Source organism: Mytilus edulis, chromosome 1, assembly GCF_963676685.1.
Source record: "Mytilus edulis chromosome 1, xbMytEdul2.2, whole genome shotgun sequence".
NCBI lineage: Eukaryota > Metazoa > Mollusca > Bivalvia > Mytilida > Mytilidae > Mytilus > Mytilus edulis.
In genome coordinates this window covers 99,630,107-99,657,911 of record NC_092344.1, presented here as the reverse complement: position 1 = coordinate 99,657,911, position 27,805 = coordinate 99,630,107, and the positions used below count along the sequence as shown (strand labels likewise).

Sequence of the window (27,805 nt, the reverse complement as noted above, 5' to 3'; positions counted from 1 at the left end):
TAATGGATTCATAAAATGTTGAGGACAGAAAAACCACTATTGTTGCGCCTGTGTTTTCTCTACGTCATGCATGCATAATCAAAGCTTGAATTTTATATTCTTAACTTATTTTATTTTTTAACTTGGTAGACAATGGTTATTTGTTTATACGAGTCTACGGTTTAGCAATAAATACACATTCGGTGATGTAACCTTCGTGTACGCCTTTATTTAGGACCAGATACACTGTCTCAGCAGTTTACATTAAAATGGTCCTTATAGGTTCTTAAAACAATTAAGAACATCTGTTTTAATATAAATTCCACAGATCATTTAATTATGTTATATTTTCTTGTTTCGTCCATTTATTTAAGGTTTATGTACCCTTCTGTAGCCATTTTTGTACGAATTTTTCAAACCTCAATTGTATCAAAACTAAAGATATAATAAATAATAGAGATATGCCATTTAGTACATGTTCCAAGGGGAAACTTGATGTAAAGCATTATTTTTTACTGTTTCATTGCATTTGATAGAAAAAGAGGACTTTGTGGCCAATAAATCAAGATTTTTATAGAAAATCCACAGCCTTTAATACAGAGATTTTTGTTATAAAATTTCAAACATAAATTACTCACTTGATTTTCTATGATGTGCTAGTGTTTATTTTTTTACAAAAAGTTCTAAGTAACCTGTAAATTCCAAAACACCTCGTGCAGAGTCACTAAAGTCGAGCGCACCCTAAAAGGTGTACTTGATTTTGGCCATATTTATACTTGTCTTAACCAATAACTACATTTATAAACTTGTTTTAAGGAAATCAATGCTAGCACTGCATGCAATAATCCTATATCTATCAGTCATCAAATTGCCAAATATGAGAGTACAAGGATAAAGGCTGTGGATTTTCTATAAAAATCTTGATTTATTTGCCACAAAGTCCTCTTTTTCTATTAAATGCAATGGAACAGTAAAAAATAATGCTTTGCATCAAGTTTCCCCTTGGAATATGTACAATATGGCCTATCTCTATTATTCATTATATCTGTAGTTTTGATACAATTGAAGTTTGAAAAGTTCGTACAAAATTGGCTACAGAAGGGTACATAAACCTTAAATCCAAAACTAGTCTCACCAATTCTAAAAATAGATTCAAATCAAGGTTTAAAACTTATCACGGGATTCTCATGGATTTGTAACACAACGAAACCACCGACAAGGTATGATTTTTCAATGATAAACCAATTGCTCTGCGAATCCAAACCCAGTCAAAATTTAGTTAATCTACACATCGAACGACTGTTCTGGTATTAAATATCTAAGTCCGCGAAAACATATCGTAAGTGAGACAGCGATACAGAATTGTTCAGCAAATTTGAAAAGGTGGCCGTAAATCTTGTGGTGTGTTGATTCTAGTCTTACATTCCTCTTTTGTACAGGTTTTATATAAAGAGCACACTATTGAATAAAACATAGAGCGAATCACATTGAAACAAGTACTAGTATTAAGAATATACAGTTGTGTGATCAGTTTGAAATCTTGCGCGTATTTACGGATTACCGTGAGTCAGGAGCCTCTGGCCTTTGTTAGTATATATGTTTTTTATTTTAATTTAAGAATATTTATATGTTTTGGAGTTTTGACGTCCATTTACATTGAACTAGTAAACATTTTTATTTAGGGGCTAGCTGAGGCCAACCATCGGCTGAGGGATTTTCTCGCTGTGTCAAAGACCCGTTAGTGGCTATATGCTGTTATCTGCTTTTTTGGTTGGGTTATTGTCTGTTTGAAATATTCAACATTTCTATCCTCAATTTTATCCTGGCAAATGTATCTATCGAATTAAACATGGTATACATCGTATACTTGATGATATCCAATTGAATTGAGAATGTAAATGGAGTATGTGTCAAAAGAGACTACAACCTGATCAAAGAGCAGATTCTAGCAGAATGTCATAGATGGTTCTTCAACACAGTGAAATAATCCCACACCTAGGAGTCGGGCTTCAGCTGGTCCCTAAACAAAATGGTGTGATAACAGAGTGAAAATGGACGTCAAACAAAACTAAAAAAACTAGTCTCACCAATCCTAAAAATAGATACAAATCTGGGTTTAAAAGATCTCATGGGATTCATGATGTAATAGAATAACGATATCTTAACAACATCTGGTCTTTGCGTTTCATTAGAGAGTTTTGACGAAAGCATGCTTGATTACGTTTCCTGAGACATAGTGACGTCGTTGATAATGCCTGCATACTTCTCACATCCGTGATACGAGAATTACGGAGCGTCGGTTCAAGTGATAAAGTCGGAGTAAAGAACGTTAAAAAGATGTTTTTGACAGTTAAGTGAGAGGTGTAACTATAAAATCAGATTTAATCCACAATTTTCTACATAAGCAAATGCCGTTATCAAGTCAGGAATATGACAGTTGTTATATATCCGTTTCATAAGCTTGAGCTTTTAATTTGCCATTTGCATATGGACTTTCCGTTTAAAAATTTCCTCGGAGTTCGGTATATTTTTTTTTTCTCACTTTTTCTCAATTTGACAAATCATTTAATAAATTAACGTTTTTGTTTTAATGGTATATGATATTATCAATCGCCGTTGAATAACCATTATATATTGCATATCACCTTTATATGACTTACTACAAACATATTCTAGTTGTACCTGTAATTCAATCATTGATGTGTGTTAATATATGATATTCATGATGAATATATGATGATATATGTGTTGAGAGATGTGGAGAAAGAAGAACAAAGAAAGAAAAAATAGAATATGGGACAATATGGCCTTATATAATAATATGGAATAAAGGAAAACACACTTTGGACCTCACTGGTTAGCGTTTGTAACTATCAATTTCACAAAAAATGTTTTTGGTTGGTTAAAGTCCTACCAACCAACTATACTTGAAAATGATATTTTTATGTAAGTGTAAGTTCAAATCGTGATCCTTTTTTTTTTGGCAGCATCCTTTAAATACACAATGTCTCCATTAGTTAGGTATCCAATCCACCAGCCAAATGTTCCTATCTTCATTATTGTGCGATCGCAAGCTACTACAGTTGCCATATCCAATTCTCTTTTCCATAAAGACAAATACTCAATTGGTACATGTGAAGGCATGTTACTATTTGGTTTTGTTATAGTGAAGCCGTCGTGATTACCGTGATTACCGACTTTATCACCTCTCCATATATGAGTGCCGCCTAAGAAATATTATGACGAGATTATATATTTTTTCTGTAATGTCTTGTCAATTTCGAGTTCTGTAGTGTCTTTAATATGCTTCCGAAAAGTCAATTGTTTCCGAAATTTTTATAGAAATATTAACATGATTGGAGACCATATCATTATTTGATGAACTAAATTCAAAGAGTGTGCTATCGTATGTTGGAGATTTGACAAAGTCGTCCTTTTCTTTGTCGCAATATTTCTTTTATGATTTCTATTAATGTTCTATTATCTCTATATGATGGTACAGCTATGATTGTTTTGTTGATTTTAAATTAAGGCAACAGTAGTATACCGCTGTTCAAAATTCATAAATCGATAGAGAAAGAAACAAATCCGAGTTACAAACTAAAACTGACGGAAACGTATCAAATAAAAGAGAACTACGACACAACACCGAAATGTAACACACAGAGAAACAAACTATAATGTAACAATGGTCATTTCCCTGACTTGGTACAAGGTATTTTATGAAAAAGTGGTGGGTTGGACCTGGTTTTGTTGCATGCCAAACCTCCCGCTTTAATGGGAATGATAATTATAACATTAAAATGACAGGGTTACAATTAATAAACAGATAAATGGGTGAAAATATAGGACAGAGAAACAAACGAATAATAACAATCAAAAGGTAAGAGGTTAAAATATCTTTATACGCCAGACGCGCGCTACGTCCACACAAAACTATGCTCAGATGTAAAAAGTGTGAAAGCCATTACAACTATAAAGTTGAAGATCGCCGAGGACCAAAAGTTCCAAAAAAAGTTGTGAGGACGAGTTGTCCGATTAATAAATAACTTTTAGTCCTATTAGTATGCCTGAAATAGAAAAAAAAATTGCATATTATTTCATGAAGTCCAAGAATTTTAAAGATTTTACTTGGTGTTTTTTTTTTATATACCTATCATTCGGACTTTCGTTAGTTTACTAAATCATTTATGCCACAGTATTTACACTGTTACTAGTGTTTGGTAGGACTTTCTTTTGACTCAACAGCGATATTAAAAAGTTGCATTTTTACCTTTAGAGACGGAAAAACATAGTCTACAAAAGTGTTTTTTTTTTTTTTTTATTTTTTTTTTTTTTTTTTAAACACGTTTTAGTTCAGAAGTGCGAATTGTTGCCTGAAGCGTTGTCTAAAGTAAGCCTTGTCAAATTAAAGCAACATTAATTTAATAAACTCATAATAGACACCATGATGAAAATTTTATGATAACGCCAGACGCGCGTTTCATCTAAAAAAGACTCATCAGTGACCCTCGAATAAAAAAATTTAAAGGGCCAAAAAACGTACGAAGTTGAACAGCATTGATGACCAAAAATTCTTTAAAGTTTTGCCAAATACAGCTAAGGTAATCTATTCCTGAGGTAGAAAAGCCTTAGATTTTCAAAAATATAAAGTTTTGTTAACAGTTTATTTATAATTATGAACATATCAATGATAGCTTAAGTCAACACAGAAGTGCTGACAACAGGGCTTGTGAAACCCTCGGGGAAATGAATCTCCACCAGCAGTGGCATCGACCCAGTGGTTGCAAATAAACTCATCATAGATATCAGGATGAAAATTTATAATAACACCAGACGCGCTTTTCGTCTAAAAAATACCAGTATTTAAAAGTAATAAATAGGCTAAGAGAAAACAAATCCGAAAAAAAACCACATTAATTATAAGAGGAAAACAAACGAACAACAGGATCACACTGAAATACAACAGAAACAAACGCCAGCAAAGAAAAAAACCTGTCTTACATAAAATTATTGTATTTGAGCTTATAAAAGATATGATCATAGTATTTTATCATGACAAATCTTACTTTCGTGTTTAATGACCAATTCGTGGAACGCATCTATCCAATCGAGCTAGAGATAAAGGATACTACAGATACAGTTAAGTCGGCCTCATATCTTGACTTACATCTAGAAATTGACAATGAGGGTCGGTTGAAAACAAAACTTTACGACAAAAGAGATGATTTCAGCTTTCCAATTGTGAACTTTCCATTTCTAAGTAGCAACATTCCAGCAGCACCTACATACGGGGTATATCTCTCCCAATTGATACGATATTCCCGTGCTTGCTTTTCCTATCATGATTTTCTTGATAGAGGGTTGCTGCTCACAAGGAAGCTATTAAACCAAGAGTTCCAAATGGTGAAGTTGAAATCATCCCTTCGTAAATTTTACGGACGCCATCACGAGTTGGTTGACCGTTATGGAATAACCGTATCACAAATGATATCGGATATGTTCCTTACGTCGTAACTACAGTCCCCATCCCTTTCCTGAATGTGACCTACCGAATTAGACTATTTACCGGATTTGTTATCACATAAGCAACACGACGGGTGCCACATGTGGAGCAGGATCTGCTTACCCTTCCGGAGCACCTGATGTGGGGTTCGTGTTGTTTATTCTTTAGTTTTCTATGTTGTGTCGTGTGTGCTGTTGTTTGTCTTTTTTCATTTTTAGCCATGGCGTTGTCAGTTTGTTTTAAATTTATGAGTTTGACTGTCCCTTTGGTATCTTTCGTCCCTCTTTTACTTCAAATTTGTGATTTTCATATCTAAAGTAAACCACGTCTGTAATTATTACGAATTTTTAGATAACATTTGTAAACATTTTTGGCGTCATATCTGCCGTATATATAAAGCAATTATATTTTAAAGGCAGTAATTAAGTTCAAACGTAACAATCCTAAAAGTGTTCTGTTAAGTATGGTTTATATATTGGTTGCGTTAAAGAGGTAATAATAATTATGTCATGATGTTGCCATTTGACCTTCACATTGTTTAATCCTTACATTTGACTAAACTCTTCAATATCTTTAAAAATGAATTTGTCTGAATTATAGAAGTATATAGATTTTAAATATAACCAAAAAAAAGTAATTTTGCAATATGGTTCAATCGGATATTTTCCCCCTTTAAACCTAAAACTTAACAGAACAAATAAAGTTTGGGGTTCCGAGAAATCAAACTCTATGTAAGGTAAGAAAAAGTTATACACAAAACTTTTTGGTGGATCAGTTTGATTTCCACTGGATAAACATATTTTAAGCAAACTGATTAATTTTTGGGCTACATAGGATCCTTTAACAAAGAATTGAAATAGAAAATAAAACATAATAATTAAAGACTAATTCATCCACAACTGAGTCCCGGAAATGTCCCCACAAATATACATCACACAGTATCTTATTTAAAAATGGATCTTGTAGAGTTTATAGCTTCATGATACAAATTTCGACATTTTTAAAATAATGTATATAAAAACGAGAATATTCTTAGTCTGTAAATATAAGCATTCTCTAGCCAATCACGATGACAACAATAGCAAAACAAGCGAATTACAATGATGGATCTGTTGTATCACTGTATGTAATGGATTGAGGTATTCGTCGTTGGCGATGCAAATAAGAATAATCAAATAAAAAAAATTGTTGCACCATCTTACTTTCCCCAAAAAAACATGATAATATTTAAATATTATGAGTGACCTAGAAATCTGGCTCTTGTTGATTTCTCTATAATGATTTACTTATCTTAAAATCTTAAGACGACTTAAGCGTAAACACTACTAATACTGGTCCGGGGACCCAGTAATTACATTTGTTCTACTTTATTGAAGGCAGTAATTAAGTACAAACTCAGCAACCTTGAAAATTTTAAATAAGTAAGGTTTATATCTTGGTTGCATTTAAGAATTAAACATCATTATCTCATGATTTTATAAAGTTGGCAATTTTTATAATTCTTTACTACATAAGAGCAATAGTAGATAAAATCATCATAGATACCAGGACTAAATTTAATATATACGCCAGACGCAGTATACTGCTGTTCAATAGTCATAACTCGAATTAAATGAAACAAATCCGGGTCACAAACACATAAAATTAAGGAGGAAATAAAACAAAACAACAGAAACACCGAACTGCTATGCCAGGAATAAAATCAGGATGGCTTATTGATTAATACCTTTTTTATGTTAAAATCGCACCACGTATTTTTAGTGGGCATTTTCGTAAATGATGGAGAACCAAATATTTTGACACAGCTAATCATTTCTTTATAGCAATTTTTCTTTTGAATACTAGCAAAAATGTGATTCTCATAATTTATCACAAAAACTTGTTTTTTTTTATATTTTGTTTGACTGAATGAAACAATTTGAAATGTATATTGTGTCCATTTTTTCCTCAATAGTTTGATAACATTTTACGACAAAATGCTTTTCAAAATCTTTTTGTTTTTTAACTAAAAGTAAGTTTTTTAATTTGAATTTTAATTTGTCCATAACGTTAAATAAACTTAGAAAACATATATATATATATATTATTGTCATTCTATTATAAGAAAACATTTCTTTTAAATTGTGAAGTTTTTCGCCAACATTGAATATCAACTATCCAGACAACAACTTAGCAAAATTTCATCGGCCTTCAACCTATAACTTGAAGTATTTGCATTTACAAACATTTCTCAAAATTTGTGGTATATTTAAAAAAAAACCGATTTGGTTTCACAAATAACATTTAACATGTACGTCCATATATTGCACAACAACTGTAGCAAGTATTATTGCCTTATAACCTTTAAAAAAAGGATCTGATTTGTTCCAGAAAAACCGGCAATCCAACATGTCCAAGTACTTTATCCATGTTTTAAACTATTTCGGATGAGTTTTGATTGCTTACAAGGTGTGATATATAAGGTTTTGTTTTTTTATATAATTTTACTGTGTGAAAAAAAATGTTAGTGGTTATTAATATTTGATCAAGGTATTTAAAAATCAATATAAATATATAGATATATATGATACTCAGGAACAGTGAAAGCGATATCCAACTAAACACACATATGTATGTTACGATGATATTCCCTTGATATGTCTAGGTACACAGCTAAGATTTACTGTGTTTTTAGAACTTATTAAGCAAGGTAAGAGTAGTTTACAATATTTCTGGAGAAGGGATGGTGACGAAGTATAATCTCTATTATTTGTTATGTTGCATGGGTTATGAACCTTTCTTATATTTTGCATTACTACAGGTACAATTATTTAAAAGAATTGTTACGGTTCCACTAGATCCTATGTCTCGCTGGTGAATGCGGGTGTCAGTCTAGTTTAAGAGTAATGCTGACTGCCAAAAACTAATTTGATTTACCAAAATAATACGTTTTTTTCCTTCTTTATATGCTATTTCTTGATTTTGAAAAAGCTTTGCTTTTTAAATAATCTAATCTCGAAAGACAATGTTAGCATAAAAACTAAGTCCTTATATCAATAAAATATGGAAACTGTAAAGAATATTATCAAAACTTTGATTAGACATTATCTCTAAATCATCAAAAAGATTTTGCATTAAATGTTTTGAAGGTTGACCAAAGTTAATGATGTCTTAAAAACTGTAACCCAAGAATGTATAGAATGTTGTTGCGTCAAAGACTCTAGATGAACATTTAAACGGATAGCATTTTCAAACAAAATGATTTCGGCCTTTTCAAGTTGCTAAGTAAGTCAAATACGGAAAAGATGAAAAAAAATAAATATTTTGAACAGTTTGTTCCGGAAACAGAGACAATTGGTCTAGATTTTTAATGAAATATGCAAATTTTGAGAGAGAAATGTAATTTATTAGTGAGTTGTTTTTTTGTAAAACGAGGAACGCTATGTGTGTTATCCCTCCATTTTCCGATTTTGTGGTAAGTACAATAAAAAGTAAGATCACAAAAATACTGAACTTAGAGGAAAATCAATTAGGAAAGTCCATAATCACATGACAAAATTAAATAACAAAACGCATCAAAAACGTTCATATTCCTGACTTGGTACAGGCATTTTCAAATGTAGAAAATGGTGGATTAAAGTAGCAATACACAGTTTGGAAAAAAACTTAAAATTGACACTCATAATTTTTAAACACCCTCTTTCTCCTCCTGTCTAACAAAGAAGGCTTTATATGTGTGTTATGCATGTATATACTTATAGAAAGAGATTTGATTTCTAATGGTCATAAGGGTGAAATATAATCCCTCTTAGGTGTAACCATGGCAACAATCTGCATTTCTTAGATACAAAATATAGCAAACAACGGGGGTGAACATGTCACAAAAGTCTCCAAAATTTGGTCTAAAGGAAAAATTCAATCAATTACAGTAATACCTTTCCTGAATCCATAGGTTTATATCTATCAAGTGGTCCCAAAAAAAATCATATGCTTATCTGCTCGTTTTTCCATAAAATTGAATTGAAAAGATCGAGCGCAAAATCTTTGTTGATAAACACTACAATAATGTATGGACCTATGAACGGTACGGATAGGAAAATACGGACTGTCAATCATATAAATGCCCTATAAAACATGTTAAAAACAATCTTAATGTTCATATATAAACCCACTAAGAAGGCTATATTATTCTTCAATTATCTAACAATCAATTGTATTGTACAAAAACTTTCATATTTAAAAAAATTCACAGGGGCCATAATGCGGAACTAAACTTCTAACCATGTATTGTTACCTAAACCTGGTTTATAGCCCTTACCCTCTCACTTTGATGACAGTCTCATGAAATTCCGTTATATTTACATTGATGCGTAAACTAAACAGACACAATGAATAAAATATTCAAAATATGGGTACATCAGTCATAATCGTATAACACAACAGAACACAAAAACATCAATCTACAAACACATTCATTGATTTGTGGGTCTGACGTTAGAAATTTTTTATACATCACATAAATTTGTCGTTCAATGTGCATGCAAGCAATTTAAAAAATTACATAGGCAATGTTAGCATGTAGGGTTAAAAAATCAAAAGTATGTAAGAATAAATATCAGAAATAGACCGAGATTGAAAATAGTCCAAAAGTTATATATAGAATTTATAAGAATCCACAAACAGTTAATTCCACTATCAGTCATCATCGTATAAAAGAGGGACAAAAGATACCAAAGGGACAGTCAAATTCTAAAACAAACTGACAACGCCATGGCTAAAAATGAAAAAGACAAACAAAAAAAACCAGCACACATGACACAACATAGAAAACCAAAGAATAACAACATGAACCCTCCAAAAAACTAGGGGTGAACTCAGGTGCTCCGGAAGGGTAAGCAGATCCTGCTCCACATGTGGCATTCGTCGTGTTGCTTATTTGATAACAAATCCGGTAAATAGTATAATTCTGTAGGTCACATTCATGAAAGGGAAGGGGATTGTAGTTACGGCGTAAGGAACATATCCGATATCATTTTTGAAACGGTTATTCCATAACGGTAAACCAACTCGGGATGGCGTCCGTAAAATTTACGAAAGGGATGATTTCAACTTCACCATTTTGGTATCAAAAATGCTTGAAGGTTTACAGAGAAACCACCCACAGAGAGACAATAGGGCCACGGTAACATTACCACTATTACGACAGATTACAGACGCTCTCCCTAGTATTTGTTCATCTACTTATGAATCTTTATTATTTAAATCTTCATTTATTTTGGCATTTTTCGCTATGTTACGTGTAAGTGAATTTACGACAAAAAAAATCTGATTCTAGTACCGAGGCTCTGCAATTGTCGAATGTGGTCGTGTCAGATTGTCAATTAAAAATTAACATTAAGAAAAGTAAAACGGATTCAACGTTCATTGTGATAAATAAATACAGAGATAACGCCATTATTTGCCCTGTGTTAACCTGGAAGAAATATTTAGCTGCACGTCCTGCGGTTTCAGGCTGTTATCATTTATTTATAAAATTGTTCTACTGTGTACTGTACGACAGAATTTGACTGATTAAATTATTCACAACTGGTTTTCGCAAATAAATAGTTCATCTAGGGATAATTTTATTGACTTCTTTACAAGCGTAAACTAAGCTGTTCAAACATATAATTTCTCATAGCGACAGAAAGTTGGACAGATCCCTAAACGGAAAAGAAATTTAATTGATGAAAGAATACCATCCATGGGAAAATCATTATATGTTTACTTGTACATCAACAAATCGTGGATCTGCGCAAACAATTTATTCCAAGTTACTTCATGTACGATACAAAACCATCAGAGAGTAAAATAATCGGAATGTTATCAATGTAAAGTTATATCGTAATAATTGCAGAGATATAATACACATAATCAGGTATTTGTAGTTATAACGACTTAAAAATAAAACTCCAACTTGACATTAGCACATACTTACAACTTCTCGTCCAATCAAATTGCTTGAATTTGCCTTCTAATTTTCATAGTACATACTTTTTCCGTGTACTAAGTAACTACGCATGAATGATCACAAGGGTAAGATTTCATTGTATTGTAATCAAGATATTAGAACAAAAATTGCTACTGGCTATTTTGAAATAAATGATGTGTTCCAAATTTAACTAAATAGTTTGTAATTAGTTTTCAAACAGATTTTTAACATCCTACTAATCAATCTTTTAATCTAAATTTTGTTTTGACAATTAAAAAAGTTTCTTTCATTTAAATAAAGAGTAATAATAATGGTGCTTTATACCTTGATTAAAGTACAACTCAATCTAAAATTTGTAATCCTTTATCTTCCATGCAATTACTTTGTACACAAAAAGAGTCAACCATGAATCTTTTGAAGGGAAATTATTAATAAAGCAATTTGATATATTTAGTCATAAATTGGTCGATAATTGGTTGCCTAATGTCCAGTGACAAATATTTCATGCATATAAACTATCCACTAGACTACCTATGGGTACATACCAGGGGCAGATCCAACCATTTTTAAAAGGTGTTTCAACCAAAGATGTGGGAGGGGAATCTAACTGTTTGTACTCATTCAAAAGCATTTTTAAGATAGTTTTAGGTTTTATGTGAAATTAAAAAAATGTTTTCAAGAATGTAAAGCTTTCACTGCAATTTAAGAATTGTCTGCTCTTGGTCAATTCATTTTGTCATCTTACCATGTAAATAAGTACATGTATAGTAAAACAACGCTTCGTTCATATCAATAAACATACTTACACCAGCAGCTACCTTTTTTACATTCTAAAGTCAAGGGCCTTTTGAAATACCATTTTTACAATGATATTATAGTGAGTAGATTTACAAAACTACGTAAATGAGCTACATCCAGTCAGCCAAAACATATCAATAGACTTAAATTACAGGATTACTCAAGTTGTAAATATGTGCTAAATTGGATATTGTATAGAAAGGTATATACTATGAAAATAAGAGCTTGGGCACAGCCCCTCGCTCTTATTTTCATAGTATATACCTTTCTATACAATAACCGAGACCTAACCGGCTTCTGTGTGAATACATTCTACTTATATTTTTAATTATTAATCCCCAAGATTACATGTGTCCACGTGACATGTCCAAGGGTGGTTTGTTGCCAACAAATAAATAGTAATGACCATTTCACGGTTGAACGATTTTGTATTCTCTGTAGGAACAAATACATGTATGTATGTATAAACAATTAAAGGCGAATCAGATATACACTTAGAATACAGCAATGAAAAAATAACAACAGAAAGGGTAAGTTGTTATTTATTAGGCAGGCTGATATCCAGTTGAAATTAATCAAAAGAAATGGAACTATTTTCAAGGTTCATCATAACCTTTCGGTAAATATATGGCCGTATTTTCACTACAAATTTCACTCTGTGTACAGACAAACCTTTGCATCGGTAAAAGTTTTAAAGCATGGCTGAACCTAGATAAATAAAATTTAACATACATTTTATTTGAAATTCAGAATATTAAAAACTGGATTTTGCTGTTCATTTTTTCGTTCCTGCAGAAGGTGCGAAAATAAACTAAGTTGGGGAAACAGGTTTGATAAGGTGTATAGATAAGCTTCCTTTAAGGTTCATCTATACACTTTAACAAAAATGGCTGTGTTTACACCATGAAATTTTCTCTGAGTGCAGACAACACAGTGTAATTTTAAAAGATTTAAAGCCTGGCAGCTTTAAGGTTCATAATTAAGATACATAGAAGTTGTATTCATTTTCTATTTTAAAATGAAAAAATACTTTTGTGGAGTTTGCTAAACATTTTCTTTCCTTGCCACAGGTAGTGTAAAAATAAGTCATGTGAAATCTTTGAGATGGTCCTCTCAGGTAATGATTGTTTTGTATCATATTAATTGAAATGGACAATAGAAAATTACTCACAACAAAGGTGATTTAAATAGTGTAAATGAGTGGATTGTTTCAAAGAAAACTCAAGTGTTTGTTTATTTCACCATCTTTCGTGGCAAGGAAATAAAATGTTCATCGAAATCTATCAAGTGACTTTTTAAAACATTAATTGGATGTACTATGTATTTATCTAGGTGCTGCCAGGCTTTAAATCTTTTAAAATTTCACAGTTTTATCTGCACTCAGAGAAAATCTCATGGTGTAAACACGGTCATTTTTGTTAAAGTGTATAGATAAACCTTAAGGTTCATCATAACCAATGGACAAATTTTGTCGTATTTTCACCTCAAAAACTGCTCTGTGTACAGATTTACCTGTGCTGTTTGGAAAGTTTTAAATCCTAGCATCCACTAGATATATAAAAGTTTAAAGCGTTTTGTGTTTAAGAAAGAAAAAATCTTTTGGGGTTTTTGATTGGCATTTTTTTCCTTTCTGCAGAAGATGTAAAAATAAACAAACACCTGAATTACTTTGATACTGTTTAATCAGATAAACTCTTTAACTCACCTATAGTTTTGAAGATAGCTATTGTCTAATGTAACGGACATGAACAGGACATGAAAACTTACCTGGAATTTGATGTGCATTTTTCAGGTTGGGAACAAACCCTTTGCATGTTGTTTATACCTTTATAGAAGGATCATCCTTCTATAGAGGGATACAATTACCAGTATTTATTAAATAGAGCCCAGACATCGTTATCATTCCAACCATAATATCCAGTAATAGAACTCAGACATCGTTATCACCCCAACCATGAGTACCAGTAATAGAGCTCAGACATCGTTATCACCTCAACCATGATAACCAGTAACAGACCTCAGACATCGTAATCACCCCAACCATGATAACCAGTAATAGAGCTCAGACATTGTTATCACCCCAACCATGAAAACCAGTAATAGAGCTCAGACATCGTCATCACCTGTTTTCCAGAAATATTGTAATTTAGGTAATCTTACCTTTCTATATTAGTTTTAAGACAACATTAAAGCTTTGCTGTATACTTCAATACGTCGAGACAAAAGAAAATTTACCACGTAAATAAACATAAACATTTTGATATCACGTTTAGTTTCCCTCAGTATCATATATATTTATATTGATTCTAATTGGCCTGATAAATAATTTAAGAAACGCAAACATTCTGTTTTATCCAGTAACATTATATTAAAACAAAACCTTAAACCAAGCCTTGTCAGCGAATCAAACCTTAACTGATATATTGAAAAAAATAAATGGAAAGAATATTACTTGGATTTCCTATGTTGCTTTTTGGAACAAATCATGCAAAATCTAAGAACGGTTAGTTGGTTTGTCATTGATTTATTGTGAACCAAATATTTTTGCGAACCATATATTTTTTGGGGAACTTCATCTCATAGATAAATGATTATAATTGAAACGATTATTTCGCTCTTTAGCCAGGACAAAAGGATATATTAGTAATATTATATTTCAATATTCTTGTCCAACCAAATCCACCTGTAAATCGTTTTTCGTTGTTGCTGGTGTTTAATGTTGTTGTTTGTGTTTTTTGTTGTTGTTGTTGTTTTTTTCGGGGAGGGGGGGGGGGACGGGGTTCACATAATGGTCATGTACTTTTCCTATGATTTTCTATTGAAGTTGATATATATTGTATGACATTTAAAGTCATATAATTACATTAGATGTATGTTTCATTATAATACGTTATTATGATTGACTAACTGCACATCTCGCGTTATTTAAGCAATTGCATTACACAATAAAATTTATCATTTATGATGACACGAGGTCCTACAATAAAGTGCACATGTGAATTAAATAAAAACTTAATAAAAATCGTGTTTTCATGATCCTAGCTACAAAATGTAATTGTAAGTATTGAATGTTTCTTTTAGTAACTTCATAGGGTATGTAAAAGCGTTGAACGTGCGCACATTTTTTGACCGAAGCGCAAAATGTACTTCGGTCAACGCTTTTACACCCCAATGAAGTTATAATCGTCATTTTTTTCTCTCAGTCTGTTATAATATGAAAATATGCAAAATATGGCGGCTTATTATTTGTCGTGTCTTGAAGCCGAAAATTACCGATTGTCACCTTATGAGGTATATATAGTAAACAATCAACAAATAAGCATGGGTATTTGGCATGTGTCTAACATGTACAATCAGATGATTTAAGGTCGCTTTGCATACGGAAAACATGTAGGCAAATTGCTTCCTTGAAGCAAGCTATTTAAAAAAAGTAAACTTTATCGAAATGTGGATAAATAAAAGAATTATCTTCAGAAAAAAAAGTATATGTACATAGTTTTATAATGAAAAAAAAAAAAATCACAAAAATACTGAACTCAGAGGAAAATCAAACCGGAAAGTCCCTAATCACATGGCAAAATCAAATGACAAAACGCATAAAAAACGAATGCATCTAGTTATAAAAAACATATGCATCATTATTTTTTTTTTTAAATTTGAGGGTTCATATGACTTAAATATGTGGTTTATTTCTCAAGTTCCATAGTTTATAATAAGCTGTTATTTCGGTGTCCATTTTCTTAAATGGAGGGGAATTGTCTCTTCATATTTGTCATGATAAATTATTAGGGCCCTCATCGAGGATACAGGAGCCCTACAGTTTTCACATTGTCGGTCCGTCAGTTAACAATTTTTGTGAACTCTAAAACTCCACGTCAGTTTTAATCTAGCGTCGTACTACAGTACATGATATATAAGGCATGAAGATGTTATTTTTACAGATCAGCTAAATTATCTGGAAAGGTAGCACCCGGCCATCAAAAGCTTCATTTTTATGAAGCCCAGGTGGTCGTGTGATCTAGCGGGACGGCTACAGTGCAGGTGATTTGGTGTCACGATATTTCAGTAGCATGAATTCGAATCCAGAGGGAAGAACAAAACATTTGCGAAAGCAAATTTACAGATCTTACATTTTGGTGTTGGTGTTTAGACGAGTTGTATATACGAAATGTACACAGTCATGTATCATCATCACTGCTGGTCTGGTGATCCGATGGATAAATTTGCTGTAGAGTTGTCACTGGCTCAGAGTATTTATATAATATTTAGAAAACACACACTTGCACTTTTAAAAGAAAGAAAAAAACCAACACTCATAGCTAAATGATATTTAGTGAATTGGGACTCTCCAAAATGGAGATTGTAATCAAATTAACAATGGATTTATTTTTGAACAACTTTTTATCTAGAAGCAAGAAAATATGTAGTATTTTGTATATATGTTTTCACTTCACGAGAATAATCAATGACATTTTGAATGGATCTCTTTTGCTAAATGTATTTTTGTTGAAACAGGGTTAATTTTGAATGAAATGATCAAATCTAAATGGATAAAATTGTTTTACTGTGTACTCTACGACAGAATTTGACTGATTAATTTATTCAAAACTGGTTTTCGCAAATAAATAGTTCATCTAGGGATAATTTTATTGACCTCTTTACAAGCGTAAACTGAGCTGTTCGAATATATAATTTTTCATAGCGACAGAAATTTGGACAAAGATCCCTAAACGGAAAAGAAATGTAAATGATGAAAAATATACCATCCATGGGAAAATCATTATATGTTTACTTGTACATATAAAAAAATCGTGGATCTGCGCAAACAACTTAATCCAAGTTACTTCATGTACGATACAAAACCATCATAGAGCAAAATAATCGGAATGATATCAAATTGCAATGTAAAAGTTATATCGTAATAATTGCAGAGATATAATACACATAATCAGGTATTTGTAGTTTTTCATTTGTTCATTTATTTATCTCAAATGTTCATATTTGATTTATAACATAATCAAATATTCAAATTTTTAAAAGTCTAAAATAAATCTTTACGTTGCATCGGCTCGATAACATGTATCAGCATTTCTAATTTATTTAAGTCTAGACGTCACCGAATTAAGAATCGAGGTGATGTCGGAAGATTGCCGACGATCATATAAACCGATATGAACATTAGTATACGAACTCATGGAATTGGATTTTCTTAGGTCTGCTTGATTTCATATTATAGGTTAAAAATATATGTTAATCATCGTTTTCATCTGTATAAGAATGATTTTTTGTGGATCGTTACATAAACAAAGACCACGCAAAGAGTAAGTCCAATCGCAAACTACAATACGAGAGTATGGATTAGTTTTTGTCGAGATATAGTAGTTAGGTTCAGTATCTATTATAACTACAAAATGGCAAACTGTACGGCAAAGTCATCTAATGATTAGAATGAAATTCAAAACAGTGTGGCTGTGGCCATTGATTGACACATTAAACGCATCCATTGACTTGGAAAATTTACGTGAACGTTTGTCTGTAACGACCACTATTCACGACGTACCTACGATAGACATTTAAACTGTGGGTTCACCAAAGGTTTCTTAACGCCTTTAATTATAAAATAATTCGAAAAATTAATCAGGAATAACCTTTATGTTTTGATTTATATAATTGATATAAATCAAAACATCGTGTTATTTCTGATTAATTTTTCGAATTACTTTATTAAGGTGTTGAGAACCTTTGGTGACCTCATAATTTAAGTGTCTTTAAAGTACATAGTGAGCAGTGGTCGGTACATACAAACGTTCACCTAAATTGTCCAAGTCAATGGATGAATTTAATGTGTCAATCTATGGCCACAGCCACACTGTTTTGAATTTCATTCTAGTTACCGATGGCATAGACTACGAGAACGCCATTAAAGTAGCCATCAGAAAATATAAACCTTTGTTGTTGGAAAGTTATCTAGATGAATCTATTTATTACGGTTATTATACTTGTAAACGAAATTCAACTCTTGGATTAAAGGTCGCGATAATTCTGATATTTGGGAAAGTTATTTAACTATCCCGAAAAGACTAACACCAAGTCTCGACAATTTACACCCATGCACGAAAGATAGCATAATGTTTACCCTTTTGTGTTGAGTGATATGCAACTCTTTCATCCTTTTATGTATAAATTGGTTAAAGCGATTGTGTTTTATTGTAAAGACACCATGTGGATGGCTTTCCGACCCATGTCTGTCTAAATGAAGTAGATATTAAAAATTGTACATAATTTTGTTGTTATTAAACTATGTGCCTTGAACAAATACTACTCCTTATATGTTAATAGTACACTTACATAAAGTCACTGAAAACTGTTTACCTACATATTTAATGGATATAACACTCTTTAATGAACGTATCCTTCAAAGAAATTAATGAATTAGTATCGTTATACATAATGATGACGTCAAATGGTATTCTCAATGGGTATTCTTAAGGGTATCCTCTCATTTTATTTACAATCAATGGGTCGATGCCACTGCTGGTGAAGAATTATTTCCCCAAAAATATCACCAGCCCAGTAGTGCTGACATGAATTATCATTGAGATGTTTTTATCAATGAATTAACTGTTTACAAGATTTTGAATTTTTGAAATACTAAGGCTTTTCTACCTCAGGCATAGCTTACCTTAGCTGTATTTGGCAAAACCTTTAGGAATTCAGGTCCTCAATACTCTTCAACTTCGGACTTTATTTGGCATATTTAATTTTTTTGGATTCGAGCGTCACTAATAAGTCTTTTGTAGATGAAACGCGTTTCTGGCGTATCTACAAAATTTAATCCTGGTATCTATGATGAGTTCCCAAAGGTTTAACATTAGCAAAAAGTCGTCAGAACCGGAAGTTCACATACTACTATCTTTGAATAGATCCAAAACATATATTACTGCTTCACTGTCACATTGAGACAGGTAATTTGAAAAGATATCAATAATACCCGATTTCACTTCACCAAACATTTCTGTTTTAAATATACCTCAGTCTGGTGCAATTAAACAAAAAAAGATTCAAAGTTATGTGTACAAAATTAGGAGTTGTGCGCAGAAGATTAAAAAGTTATGCGCTCAAGTTTTAAAGTTGTACGCACAATATTCAAAGTTGTGCGCACACAATGTTAAAGTCACACGTACAAATATTTTGAATGTCATTTTTAAAATTATGTGATTTATAATCTATCCAAGTCATTTTCAATTTATTCACAGTTTTTTGCATTTTTTAAATCGTGCACCAATATTTTCACGTTTTTTTTTAAAATTTACTTTAATGTATTGTTCATGTATTTATTTGAATTGTAAAGCATGTTACTTAACTTCGTATTGTATCTAAAATCGATAAAGTTTGAAACAAATAAACGATAGATACACTAGGAATGTTTTGCTGGAGTGATTTACCTGTACAAAGATTGGGTCTCAACACTGTTTAAAACGAATTAAAGCCAGTTTGAAATGGTTTAACGGGGGCGTGGCCACAATAACCACATCTTATTATATGTAAGAGAATAATAATTACTTTCTTCATGATTACGTACGAGCGTTAGCATTACTTTCCTCTGGTATCCTTCGTCCCTCTTTTCGATATTGTTTGTTTTGTAATTTGAAGGTATTTATATTTTCATAATATTAAAGGTACAAAGTTTACTGCACCCGTAAACATCAACTTATTTATATTTTTGGGGTTTGTTTCACAGTTAACTTTTTTTCCGTTTGTGGTAAATCCTTTCAATCCGATAAATGTGTTTATGACAGTTGTAACTCATTTGTAGAATGTTCTTTGTTGTGTACCCAGATAATGTGTAATCCCTTTTTAAAAACGTTATTTACGTTCATTCTTCACACTTAAGAGGCATTACTTTCTTCAATTTCATTGGTCGAGAGCACTTTGTTATATACTAAAACTAACTTGAATGACCACAACGGAATATATTTGACTGGCATTAAAATAATTGAAATGGATTAAAAACAGTTTTTAATATTTTCGAATCTTCACCTATGTCCATTAATTTTTTTTTTAAATAACGTAAAAACCTTTTGGCCGATCAAGCCAAAATTCGGTTAAGAAGTGGTATTATAATTAATCGGATCATGTGAAGTTTCGTTGGTTTTGAAAAAGAATTACACATTAAGGTAACGTAAGTGTTATTTTATTTAATGAAATGATAAAACATAAATGGATAACATAGTTCTACTGATTAATTCATTAAAAAAATGTTTTCGCTAATGAATATTTCATCTAGGGGATAAATTTATCGACTTATTTAACAAGTGTAAACCGTCATGTTCAAATCTAAAAAAAATTATAGCGCCAGAATTTTGGACAAGATCCCTAAACAAAAGATTGATTGATTGATTATTGTTTGCTTTACGCCGTACAAGAACACAAAAGAAACTGCCATTTATGAAAAAATATCACTATCGGAATTTAATTATGTGTTTACTTGTACAAATCAACAAATCATGAATCTGCGCAAACAATTTATTCCAAGTTACTACGATACAAAACCATCAGAGAGCAAAATGATTGGAACGCTGTCAACTTGCAGAGTAAAGTTATATCGTAATATTTTAAGATTGTAAAATCAAGTATTTGTAATTATTTATTTATTAGCATCTATCTTTATATTCACAAATTGTGTTAAAGGGGCATTAGCTGTTTAATTCAGAATCATCTCAAATTTTCATGTTATATTTATAATCTTTTTTTACTGTATCCCAAATCAAGTTTAGAAAGGGGGTGGTTCAATAAAAACAACTATTTTAATAAAGGGTGTTTTTTTTATATCCTACATTGAATTTTTGATGTCGTCCCGAGCAAGTATCCGGGATCTCGAGTACTCGTTGCCACCACTAGTAATAATATTTGAATGTTTTACGAAAAATGTCTAAATAACTACAATTTGCCGAAACGTATATAAATATCCTCAAGACGAAAATATACAGCTTCAATCATCTCATCAAACCTCCAAGAAAAGAGAGGCGAAAGGTATCAGAGGGGCATTCATACTCATAAGTCAAACATAAACTGACAATGCCAAGGCTTAGAAGGAAAAAAGTCCAATTGACAAACAATTGTACAGAAAACACAATATAGAAAACTAAACTTCAGCAACGCGAACCGACAAGAAACTGGGGTTGATCTAAGGTGCGCTGGAAGGGTAAACAGATCCTGTTCCACATGTTGAACCCATCGTGTTGTGCATGTTAGTACAAACCCGAAAATAAATTTAATTCTGTAGGTCACATTCAAGAAAAGCGGACAGGACTGGAATTGAGTTACGACATCTGGAACCTATCCGCTATCGTCTGTGAAACGGATATTCCATAACGGTCAACCAACTGGTGGTGTTCATAAAACTTAGAAGGGACTCTTTCAACTTCACCACTTGGAACTATCTTCCATACGAGCAGCAATTCATTATCAAGTAAATCATGATAGGAAATACAAGCCCAGAAATATCGTTTTTAGCTGGGAGATATATACTCCGTATGGAGGCAATACCTGAATGCTGCTACATAGAAATGTAAAGTTCACAATTGGGAGATTAATATCATCTTTTTTGTCGTAAAATTTTGTTTTCAATCGACTATCGTTGTTCACTTATAGGTGCAAACAAGATATGAGACCGACTTAACTGTATTTGTTGTATCTTTTCTCTCAATGTCGATGGGATAATTGCGTTCAATACAGTCACTTAAAATTCATGAACTTTTGTTAAGGACAAAAATCATCTATATAAAGTATGTTGTAGGTTAAAAAGTACTTAGTCAGCGTGTTTATTTCCAATGTTATTTCATCTGATCGGACGGACCTTACGTTTTAATTTACAAGATGACAGTCTATTTGAAGATGTTTGCGATAAGGATGGTTGCCGTTATAATTATTATTTATTGCTAATCGTCTATCAGTGTCACCAAGCACTTATACAAAAGAACTGAGAGCAAGATATTGGAGTAATGACACTTCATTGATGAATTTATCCCAAAACACCTGTCTATAGATGGACTGATCTATGATGAGCGAAGCGGTTAAACCCCGCCCAATCAAGTGTAATAAATCAAGTAATATTTGTTATCAAAATTAGTTTATGTGGATCGAGTCAGTCAGCCAAATAGTTAAACCTGGTAACATTTTTTTTTTATAGTTTACAGTCTTTCCTCTAAAGAGCTGCAATCATCTAGTTTATGCATAACCCATATGTAGCTAATTGTTCACATTGAAGGTCACATGAATACGGATTCAAAGAGTTTTAGTTAATCATTGCAAGAATTTCAGTCATCGGCGTTTGTATATATATTTTTTAACCAAACTGGATGCTAAAAGAACATATATATTTAGCTATCTCCCTTTCTTTAATGAATGAAGAAAACGAATCATTGTTTATTTGTTTTTATAACTCGTAGCCTATGTCCCATTAAGGAATGACAGGACCTAGATAACACAATTTTCAAATGCATTCATAACAGATATTTAATATAATACTTCTTTTCCTTTCCGAAGGAACGTGCAAAAATACTAAACACCTGAATTGTATTTGATACTGTTCACTTATTTATATTTTCATCAACAGAAGACCTTACAGGAGTACTTGCTGTGAAATTTATGATCACCAATTTGACTCAAATTCTCATATATGATTTATAACAATGTAAAACATTTATCCAAATTACAAAAAGTCTAAAATAAACAAAATACCGGACATGGGCTCAAAAACATGTAGCTTCGTTTCGATTGTATTTTAGTATAGACTCCATCTAATTAAATTTCGAGTTCACCTCAGATACCATCGATTGCCATATTAGAGATATAAACATAAATAAATACATATATATATGTAGAAATAGATAAACTCGTGCATTTGAATTTTTCTAGGTCTGTTTAATTTCATATTATAGATTAAGAATATATGTTAATCATCGTTTTTACGTGTGTAAGATATTTTTTGTGAACGAATCAGTCAATCAAATGATTGACCTTTGTTTCACTTTCAATGTTTACATTATTTTCCTTAAACAATTGAATACATGCGATATCCATCTCTAGCTAAGGGGTTAAATTGAAGTCCACATGAATACGGATTCAATGAGGTCGAATTATTCACTTGCAAGTAAACAATTAAACTCAATGTTCGTTAGCTTATTTTGACAAAAGTAAACCATACTGGCTGCTCAAAGCGATATATTATTACACCTTTTCACTCTCATTAATGATTGAACAAAAAAAAAATCATATTTTATATTTTTTATATATCTCGTAGTTAGTGCCCCTTTAAAATCGTTTGTGACAGAGAGATGAAATCATTCCTCAGTTAAGGACCTAAATATTGTCCCCATCAATTATTTATTGGAATTCGTGTCGTAACATCATCCACGACTCACTTCGTACCTACTGCTCTAAATGGATAAAAGGAGAAAAAAGCTGACAAGAAGTCCTGAGATTCTTTATTTTATTCAGTAATAAAAATAGTTGATAAACGTGTACAACTAGTTAAGGAACATTGTAATCCTAACAACAATCATAATATATTGATATAGGTAGATGTGGTATGAGTTCCAAAGAGACAACTCTCTATCCAAGTAACAATTTATAAAAGTAAACCATTAAAGGTCAATGTAGGGCCTTCAGCATGGAGTCTTGGCTCACACCGAACAGCAAGCTATAAAGACCCCCCCCCCCCCCCCAAAAAAAAAAACAACAAAAAAAAAAACTTACTAGTGAAAACCAACGGTGATGAATTGCATGCCTATATTGGTGATTTCGAATCGGTTCAGTTTAATTTGTCTACTCTTTGCCTCATAATCTTATTGAGAAAAAATTCAAACACCTCATTAAATAGGCATTTATATATTTTACGCAAAGAGGAAAGGGATTAATATAAATTGCAATAACTGATTTCTTAATCCACAAAAAATAAATTTGTTTAAACTAAATAGTAAGAATGCGATTATATATGTTCAAACTCTTCCAGGTCAATTTTTGATAGCATCAAACTAAGGAACAATATCAATTGGACCTGCTTTGATACTATAACTGCGTTTGAATTTTACGAGATAACATTGTTGTTCACTAAAGAGATGCCGTATATCGTCAAGTTATTGGAGTTCTAATCGGGACTAACTGTACACCACTTATTGCGGACCTGTTTCTGTATTGTTATTAGTTATAATTTATGACTAAATTGAGGAGATAATTTTCGATTTCCTATCGTTAATTTCTCATTTTTACATAGTGAAGTTCCCTTGTCACTATATTATGATGTTTATGTATCTCAGCTGTTCAATTGGCTCGTAAATAAAACAAAATATTTGATATTGTCAAGGACATCTCTGTAATTCAAAAACATATTACATTTCGGGCCTTTTATAGCTGACTATGCGGTATGAGCTTTGTTTATTGTTGAAGGTCGTATTGAGACCTATACATAGTTGTTAATTTTTATGTCATTTTAGTCTCGTGGGGAGAGTTATCGCAATGGCAATCATACCACATCTTCTTTTTTTTTATATATACTCCAGGGTTTTCGATATCACAAAACAGTCAAAACATTTACTAAGCTTTATCATCGGTAAAGAACATCAATTGTGTATACATTCAGGTTTGTCACATCCAATCTTTTACGGTAATTCTTTACAAAGCACAAAAGGCCGGAATTCACCTCAAAAGATAACTAAACATTTCAATAGGCTTATTCAGAAGGCATATAGTTATAATACTGCTGTCAGGTCATTTAGGATAACATATACTTGTATCAATATTGACTCACTCATAGGGTTTTTGCATCGGAAAGAAACATGTGTTCTCTAAAACCTTTTTTTGCTTGATATGGGTTACGTTTTTTTCGTATATTTTATGATGGTACTTATCTTCTTATGGGAGGGATTGTGCTTAATTTTCATTTGATGGAGACATAATATCACCAGTGTAAGTGAGGACTAGAGCTGGCATGTTGGTAACTGACAGTAGTTTTTTGTTAAGATATTTATAATTATCATTTTGCGTAGTTTCTTTTGCAAATTATTCTGATACCAGACTCGAACCTCTTTTAAAGTGAGTTTTATTGTGTGCATTGCTGTGTGTTTCTTTATTCTACATTGGGTTAAAGGGAAAGTGTTGAGATCTTACAAAATATGATTTACCCCGCCGCATATTTTTAGTCTTTTATGCTTTTCAATTTAAGTTCATTCGTACTTATGGAGTTTACTATAACGTACATTTTCACTGAACTAAAACACGTATTAGCTACATAACTAGCTGAGGCCCACCTCCGCGTGTTGGATTTTCTCGCTGCTTTGAAAACCCATTTGTGGCCTCCGGCTGTTATGTGATGTTTGGTAGGGTTGTTGTCTCTACGACATACTCCCAATTTGCATTTTCAATTTTGTTTTCAGACAAAACAACTAATTATAACTTTCATCATAGCATATTGGAATTTGAAGTGTGTTTGTCCTCAGTGTTAATTTTAAGTGATAAACACGGCAATACGTGCCCATTCCTTCTGATAAAGCTTAAATAAGGAGTGGCACAATGTCTATCAATTGGTAAATGTGTGTAATAAAGTTACTAGAAGCTCCAGATACATATGCTGCAAAAAAGTAATAAAACAAATACAATTTTTATTTTAAATTATAGAAAAGATTGATAAATGTAAGGTTCCTGAGAAAATGTTAAACACGATGTGATTTATTAATAATTTATATTTGTTTATCTCTTGTTTGCAGGATAGAACTTAGACAGTTGTTCTGGCACAAGGAAAATGGGAAGTTTGATCCAATATTCGAAATTCGTTTTCATCATTATTTTCATTTTTGTACTCATCATTCTGCTTTACACCAGAGTCAGATCTAGCGGAGAAGTGGTAGATCCTATCTCTGTTCATTCTGATCTGACGACTAGCCAACACAATTTGTATTTTTCGACATACTTAGATGAAATAAAAAATACAAGACTAATGTGTGGCGAATTATGTGATACAACACGTAAAGGAACTCCAGGAAAGTTTTTTGATAAAATTACAGCAATTATAAATTGTGAAGCTTTATTTAAAAACGAATATGTGGACTCATCTCATGGACTTGTGCATGCTCCAAGAAAAATACCTTCTATCTTATTGAATGATTATACCATGAATGGAAAAATGAAAGTACACACGGCTTATTTTAATCAACAATATCTTGGCAGTACCGCAAGGACACCTATTTGGACAAAATCTTTACTCAATGAATACGTAGCGCTAGCAAAAGAAGGAAAACTATTTGGTACTTACGGGATACCAGAAACAAACGCACTAAGGGACGGTCTACAGCATGCACCAGGAGTAAAAGGAGGGCGTGTCCTAGTCATCGGATCTGAAAAACCATGGGTTGAAGCATGCTTGATTGAGATAGGAGCAAAAAATATTGTTACACTTGAATATGGAAAGATTAAATCCGAACATGAGCAGATTACAACGATGGTTCCCTCGGAATATAGAAGACAATTTTTAGATAATAAATTAGGATTATTTGACGCAGTTGTATCGTTTAGTTCTATAGAACATTCCGGATTAGGAAGGTATGGAGATGCTTTAAATCCATGGGGAGATTTAATAGTAGTTGCAAGAGCTTGGTGTGTAACAAAAACAAATGGCTCCCTAGTACTTGGTGTTCTTTATGACATAAATAACGATTACATTACATTCAATGCACATAGATGTTACGGTAGAAAAAGATACCCATACCTGACAACAAATTGGAATCAACATTATTTGGGGAAGGGGCATCAACGGGTGCATGTGTTCACAAAATAAAAGTATTTGTTTATATTATCTATATGCAGGTAGTTATCTTTTATATGGTCCCTATATTGCCAGGCTACAATGTGACTTTGTATATTCATTAAAATTTCATTTGTAGATCGGAAAGTAAAAACAGAAAAATAGAGAAAGATTTCAGACTAGATTGCAGGAATCAATACATTGGTATATTCCAACTGCATTTCAGGGTTTAATGAATAATTATAGTTTTTTTCATGTGGAATACTCGCTTTTGTGATGATAATCGGAAAACGTGTTGACGTATAATAATTCTTGTGACTTATATCAGTGAAATTATTAAAACAAAATGAGGCAACATTTATTTTGAAGACACATAAAACATGAAATTTAACATTTGTGTAAAAAGCTTGTATTGGGAAATAAATCGTTACGGCCTCCTTGTTGTTTTCAATTTATAAAGTTTACGAAACCTTGCAAAATTCAAATACATAAAAGTAAGCAATATAAACAGTTATCAAAAGTACCAGGATTATAATTAAGTACGCCAGACGCGCGTTTCGTCTACATAAGACTAATCAGTGACGCTCTTATCAAAATATTTATAAAGCCAAACAAGTACAAAGTTGAAGATCATTGCGGATCCAAATTTCCAAAAAGTTGTGCCAAATACGGCTAAGGTTATCTATGCCTGGGATAAGAAAATCCTTAGTTTTACGAAAAATTCCAAGTTTTGTAAACAGGAAATTTATAAAAAATGACCACATTATTGATA

At 32.0% G+C, this 27,805-nt stretch overlaps 1 long non-coding RNA gene across 1 annotated transcript; it reads left to right on the top strand.

Annotated features, from left to right (window-relative positions):
• The first annotated feature begins 12,529 nt into the window (after positions 1 to 12,529).
• Positions 12,530 to 27,470, top strand: LOC139498036 (uncharacterized). The gene is made up of 2 exons (XR_011657795.1): positions 12,530 to 12,763; positions 26,000 to 27,470. It is a non-coding gene; the product is annotated as an uncharacterized lncRNA (long non-coding RNA).
• The last annotated feature ends 335 nt before the right edge of the window (positions 27,471 to 27,805 follow it).